Here is a 6,067-nt window from a genome sequence, read left to right as displayed (position 1 = left end):
ATTTTTTAAGGAAATTTCCATCGTATTTTGTAGGCCATGAACTAAACGATTGCTACTTAGAATTTGTAAAATTTCCTTTCGAGTAGTTAATTTTCGTTCAAGATACGAAAAATGAACTAAAATTCTGGAAAATTCTTGTAATAAATTATTGTAAAAATCTTCTTAATTTTACGAGACACTTTTTTTCTGTGTGTTTTTGTTCGTTTAAGAGTTAAAAAATTACTAAAATAAGCGAATTAAGTTTTGTTACGAATGCAAAATGAAAAGAGAAACCGAAAAAAAGTTGCAACGTCTCATGGAACATGTATGATATTAATCTCTGTTTCTTCAAGAAAAAGAGGAAGAGCAAGCTTATCTCACGTCTTCTTTATTAATGGTCTTTGGTTGAAATAAATAAAGTGTGCAACAACAACAAACGGCCACGTGGTAAAGGTTTGAAAAAAATATGTGACAGAACGCATTTGAAATTACCTGTGTTTGTGTTTTGTGATATTGTAAAAATGGAAAACAATCTACGTTTATTGAAGGTAAGAAATTGTGAAATATGAATACCGTTTTCCATTGAAGCCTGTTTACATTAAACGGACTAAAGTAATATATTTTTTATTCATTTCTTTTAGTGACCAATTTTATTTCGTGAAATTAACCAATCAATCCCATCAACTCCATCATTTTATCAAATATATAATAATATGTTTGCAATAAAAAAGTGGGTACCGTATTGATCTTTTAAAATTATAATTTTTTTTCACTACTAGTTTTCTTAAAACCAAGAGCGGTATGGGTTTGTTGGAAGATTCACCTTCAAGTTGCGAAGTAGCGTTGGCAATAAATTGCATTTTTGTTTTTCCTGCCTTTTTCAGTTTGAACCCAAGTAGAGAGCAGTATATCTGGTATATAAACTAATGAGCTGAATTATGTAATGGTAGAAAGTTCTTTCTTTTGGATTTAAAAATATGAAAAATATCCGAAAATAATACAAAATATGTATTTGCCATTTATATTTTTTTTTTATTTCCAGAATTTGCAAAGTATCATCAACATAATACCAAATATTACATTTCTTTCCCATTATTTTTGTCTTTGATTGGTTCAAATTTTAATAGACGATTTTAATGTGTGGAAATTTTGGAAAGGAATTGTTACTAAAATTAAATTACCGAGCTCCTTAATACACCTTTTTATGCTAAAAGACTACAACTGCAAAAGAAGATTATAAATCTGCAACCTGGAACTAAGAATTGAACTTGATATTCTATGCAGGTAATGTTTAACAAAATTAACTTTTAATTGAACAAAATTAAATTCGAATTATTCTGTTTACTTTCAGAAAAACTAATTTAGCTTACAGGCTGCTGATTAATTGGAAATCTAGGCGCATCTACATATTAGAAGGAACATGCTAACATGGTTATTATTATAAGGAAGATAATGATTTATATAATTTATTTTTTCACCCTATAGTTGTTATTGATAGTAGTTGTATTTGTAAGTTATGTTAGAACAAAACACAAATGACAAGAACCAAATTTATTTGTCTATTGCATAATTCAAAAAATAATAAAATATTAAATATGCTTTATAAGAAACACTTATTTTCTTTTATTTCAAAAGAAAAAAAACTAAATACGATTTTGGGGTCGCAAATTATAAGTTTTTTCAATTAATTATTTAATTGAATGAATCAAATAGTTGATTGATTTTTGTCGCGAAATTAATTAAAATTTTAATTGATTCAATTAAAACTGTGATTGAATTTTATGTTAAAAATCAATCACGTTTTTAATTGATTCAATCACACAATTAATTGATTCCGTGACAAAAGTCAATTAAATTTTTAATTAAAAATCGTGTTGGTTTTCAATCAAAATGGGTGATTGATACTATCATTTTCGTGATTGAAGACATTTCAATTAAAAAAATGATTGAATCCGCGATTTTCGTGATTGAAATCAAAAAAATTTTTTTTGTGTGTAGGAATGGTATTTGTTGTATTTTCCTACTTATTTTCGGTGCAAACTACAAGTCGCTATTTTTATCTTCCTTCAATTCTCATTAAGTAATGTCCAGCTTTATTTTTAGAATTTGTAAGCTTTGAATATCTAATATTCTGTTTAAAATGCTCAGTTCAGTGGGCAACTTAAAACAGAACTTTAAAATCGTAATCGAAAATATTTTTTCAAAATTCGAAGACAGTTTGTCATATAATAATATATGAAACAAATTAAAAAAGGCGGAAAAAAATTATTTTGGATTTCCAGTCAAGTTCGTCGCGGGTTACAATTTTAAACGTTTTCAAGTCAATCAATAAAATTGGACGCAATATAAGTGGTACGATTCCATTTCACAATAGACACTCTATTACACCCAGAAAAGGAAGTTGTTCACCTCAACCATGTTTCAAGAGCAAAAATTTTTTGACGGGGATCTGTAGCATGTTTGCGGCAACCATGTTATGTTTTCAAATATAATCTATCTGATTTCGGCAACCAAGTATATTTTTGCCAAGAAAATACCATTTTTGCGACAAAAATAAAATTTTGCTCTTAAAACTTGTTATATTCCTTCTCTGCATCCGCATTGCATGAACTGGTCAGCTTTATTGAAAGCTCACTATCTGTCAAAGAATACACAATCGTGGCGTTTCTAGACATCGAAGGGGCGTTCAATAATGTCCATCCGAGCTCGATATTAAATGGACTGACAACTCTGAATGTTGATCCAGGTATACTTAGGCTGTTAGACGAACTTCTAATAAAGAGACGTATTTCAGCCACACTAGGGCAAGGAAACATACAAAGGTATGTGAACAGAGGCACTCCCCAAGGAGGAGTTCTATCACCTCTTCTTTGGAATGTTGCTATAAACAACCTTCTGGTTTCTCTAGAAAAAGAAAGGATAAAAGTGGTGGCATACGCAGATGATGTGGCGCTAGCAGTCAGGGGAAAATTCCCATCCACAATCAGAGATATTATACAGAGAGCTCTCCAGATGACTGAGAAATGGGCGAAAGATAATGGTCTTGGTGTAAATCCAGCAAAGACAGAAATAGTCATGTACTGCAAAGATCGCAAAACTCCCACGGTTAGGCACATTTCCTTAGGGGGTACTGAAATTCCCTTTGGTGAGTGTGCAAAATACCTGGGCGTTATTTTGGACAGGAAGCTGAATTTTACGCTTAATATTGAAGAGAGGGCGAGAAAAGCCACGGTAGCTTTGTACTCGTGCAAAAAGGCAATAGGGAAAAAGTGGGGACTAAGACCAAAAATTGTGCATTGGCTATACACGGCAGTGTTTGGACCTATAATGCTATATGGTGTTGTAGTCTGGTGGCCGGCACTTCAGAAACCGACTTGTTTAGATAAAGTTCAGCGTATGGCGAGCTTATGTATCTCAGGCGCATTTAGTAAGACAGGAACAGACTCCCTTAATGTAATGCTACATCTATTGCCTTTAGACATTTTGGCCAAACAGTCAGCTGCAACAACGGCTGTGCGGTTGCGCGAGCTATCGCTGTGGTCGGAAAAAATGTACGATCATAGTTCGGTCCTCAAAGTAATGCCAGATATGCCTAACGTAGTGGATTACACCCTGGCAAAACCACTTTTCGCCAAAAAGTTTGAAACTCTAATTCCCAACAGTGAGGCGTGGTGTACACAGACTCCGGGGAATAAAAGATATATAGATTTCTATACTGATGGCTCCAAATTGAATGGACAAGTGGGTGTTGTGATTGAAGGTATATAGTGATGTTTAATTTGGACACGGTGGCTATATCCGGCTTGGCTCGTCGGCCTTGGGGTTGGGTCTCACCATTACCTATATGTTCCTTCACACATCATAAATCTCTCGTGTCCAGTAGAAATTTCAAAACAGAAACTCAATAACTATCTCCCTAACTTAATTTCCAATTGCAAATATGTCAGTACGTCCGTCTGTCTGTTACTGACCCAAGTTGGACTAACCCTCCCTTCAACAGTACACATCACTTCCAGTAACCATCTCTTAGTCCAGTATCTACAAGATCGGTTCCCTATCACTAAGGTCAGCAACCTAAGTTAAAACCCCCAACTGTTCATTAATTTGGCATGCATTGCAACAAAATCACATCATCCTGTCATTAACCAACATCACCTATCTAAAAATATTTACGCAAACATGGTGAAAATATAGAAATATACCAAGGCAAAAGATTTCATTTTGTTTTTTTTTTTCGTTCGTTTCTTTTCTTTCAAATCACTGATTTTATTTTAAATATAATATGTAAATTCAAAATACAAATTCAAAATACAAATCATCATTTAGTATATATGTGTATATAAAAAAATGATATTTCTATTTGATATGTAATGAAGATAATAATACTAATATATTTCATAATAAAATTTAAAGTTTTACATATTTCTTTATTGTAAGAAAAAAAATTGCAAATAGTATCAATTTTCAAGTTAATAAAATGTTTGTTTTTCTTTGGGTGTAAATTGAACCCTGACTTACTATTGTTAAGGAAATCTCTTAATTTTACTCTTAACTCACCACTCTTTATAGGATGTTGGCGCCAGCATCATGATGAGTATAATGCATTCCACAATTTTTACTCTCTTGAAATGCGAATAACATTATTTTATGCATTCTCGTTGTTTTCTTTCTTTCTACAGAGACCTTTGTTTTTATTTTGATTTTCTTATTATTCTTGTATTGATTCTTTCGCTATTTTATTGTTTCTAATATAAATTAAATTACTACATTAAAAAGATGAAAATAAGATGTATATATTTCAAAAAAACTAAATATATATTTTTTTTTTGTTTCAAATTTATAATAGTTCTACGTACATTATTCCTCCAATTAAAAAAATAAATACAATAACTAAAGCAATGTGAGAACAGATTTAATATATTTTGACATTTCTTTTCTATTGTGTTTTGTTTTATTTATTAATTCGTATTAAATCCAGAACTCAAAATTTAGATATGATTCAGTGGAAATATATAATATGTAGATAACATTCGTGCAGGACCTATTTAGATAAAAACATTTTTATTTTAAATTGAGGAAAAAAAAATATTGTAAAATAAAAGCAGGACTGGTGGAAGAGGGGTAGGACATCCCGTTTCACATGCCTTCTTGGTATTTCTTCTTCTTCACTTCGGACTTGATTTATTTTTTTTTTTGTCGCACATCACTTGTTTCTATTTTCTTTTTGGCAGTTCATGGAATTGTTCACGTGTACGTATGTATTTGTTCTTATTTATTTTCTTTTATATTTATATACATATTTCTCCAATCTTTTAGCATGAACCTTATTTTTAGTTGTCAGTTAATTTTGTTTTATATTATTTTTTTTTTTCATATATTTCAGGCAGTCAAATAGAGGTTATGTTCACATATATTATTGTTTTTGCTTTTGCAAACAAAAGTCTTTGAGTTGCTTCATTAAATTATGAATTATTTTGTTTATTAATTATTTCGCTAAAACATATTTTCTTTAACACGGTTTTATTTCTGATGTACGTAATATTTTCTCCTTTTAGTTCTGTTAAACAGTTCCGTTTTGATAATAATGTGCGATGTTAACTTCTTTCTTTAACAAACGTCCGAATCACTCTATCGCCGACTCAAAAAAAAAACCCCAGTCGATCAGTCTCCCTCTCTAGCTGTCATCATTCGTTTATCTCCCGTCTATTTGTAGAGTTGCCACCTAATATCACATACTAGTACTGTATAGGTCAAAAAATATCACCAAAGTAGGGTTGGCCATACGCAACATGGGGTTCGGAGTATATTCTAAAGATCTGGAAATTCGAATAGCGAAAAGATTACCTAATCACTGGTGTTCTGCAGGCTGAAATATTGGCAATAAGAGAGGTGGTAAATTGGCTGAGAAGTAATGTTCCAACAAATATTGGCATTAATATATACTCAGACAGTCAACCTGCAATAAAATCCTTGGACTCTGTGTTCCTTAACTCAAAAACGGCCATAGACTGCCGCAAATCTCTCAACGAGATGGCTGAGCAGTACAATATTCACCTAATATGGGTGCCTGGTCATAGGAACATACCGG

At 31.7% G+C, this 6,067-nt stretch overlaps 1 long non-coding RNA gene across 1 annotated transcript; it reads left to right on the top strand.

The window, feature by feature from the left end:
- The first annotated feature begins 418 nt into the window (after window positions 1-418).
- LOC142223625 (uncharacterized) lies at window positions 419-1,591 on the top strand. The gene is made up of 4 exons (XR_012718834.1): window positions 419-527; window positions 621-709; window positions 1,107-1,263; window positions 1,331-1,591. It is a non-coding gene; the product is annotated as an uncharacterized LOC142223625 (long non-coding RNA).
- Window positions 1,592-6,067: the final 4,476 nt, after the last annotated feature.

Source organism: Haematobia irritans, chromosome 2 (genome assembly GCF_050003625.1).
Source record: "Haematobia irritans isolate KBUSLIRL chromosome 2, ASM5000362v1, whole genome shotgun sequence".
In the NCBI taxonomy this organism is placed as follows: Eukaryota; Metazoa; Arthropoda; class Insecta; order Diptera; family Muscidae; genus Haematobia; species Haematobia irritans.
The sequence above is the reverse complement of the archived record's forward strand: the minus strand, read 5'-3'. Positions and strand labels throughout refer to the sequence as shown.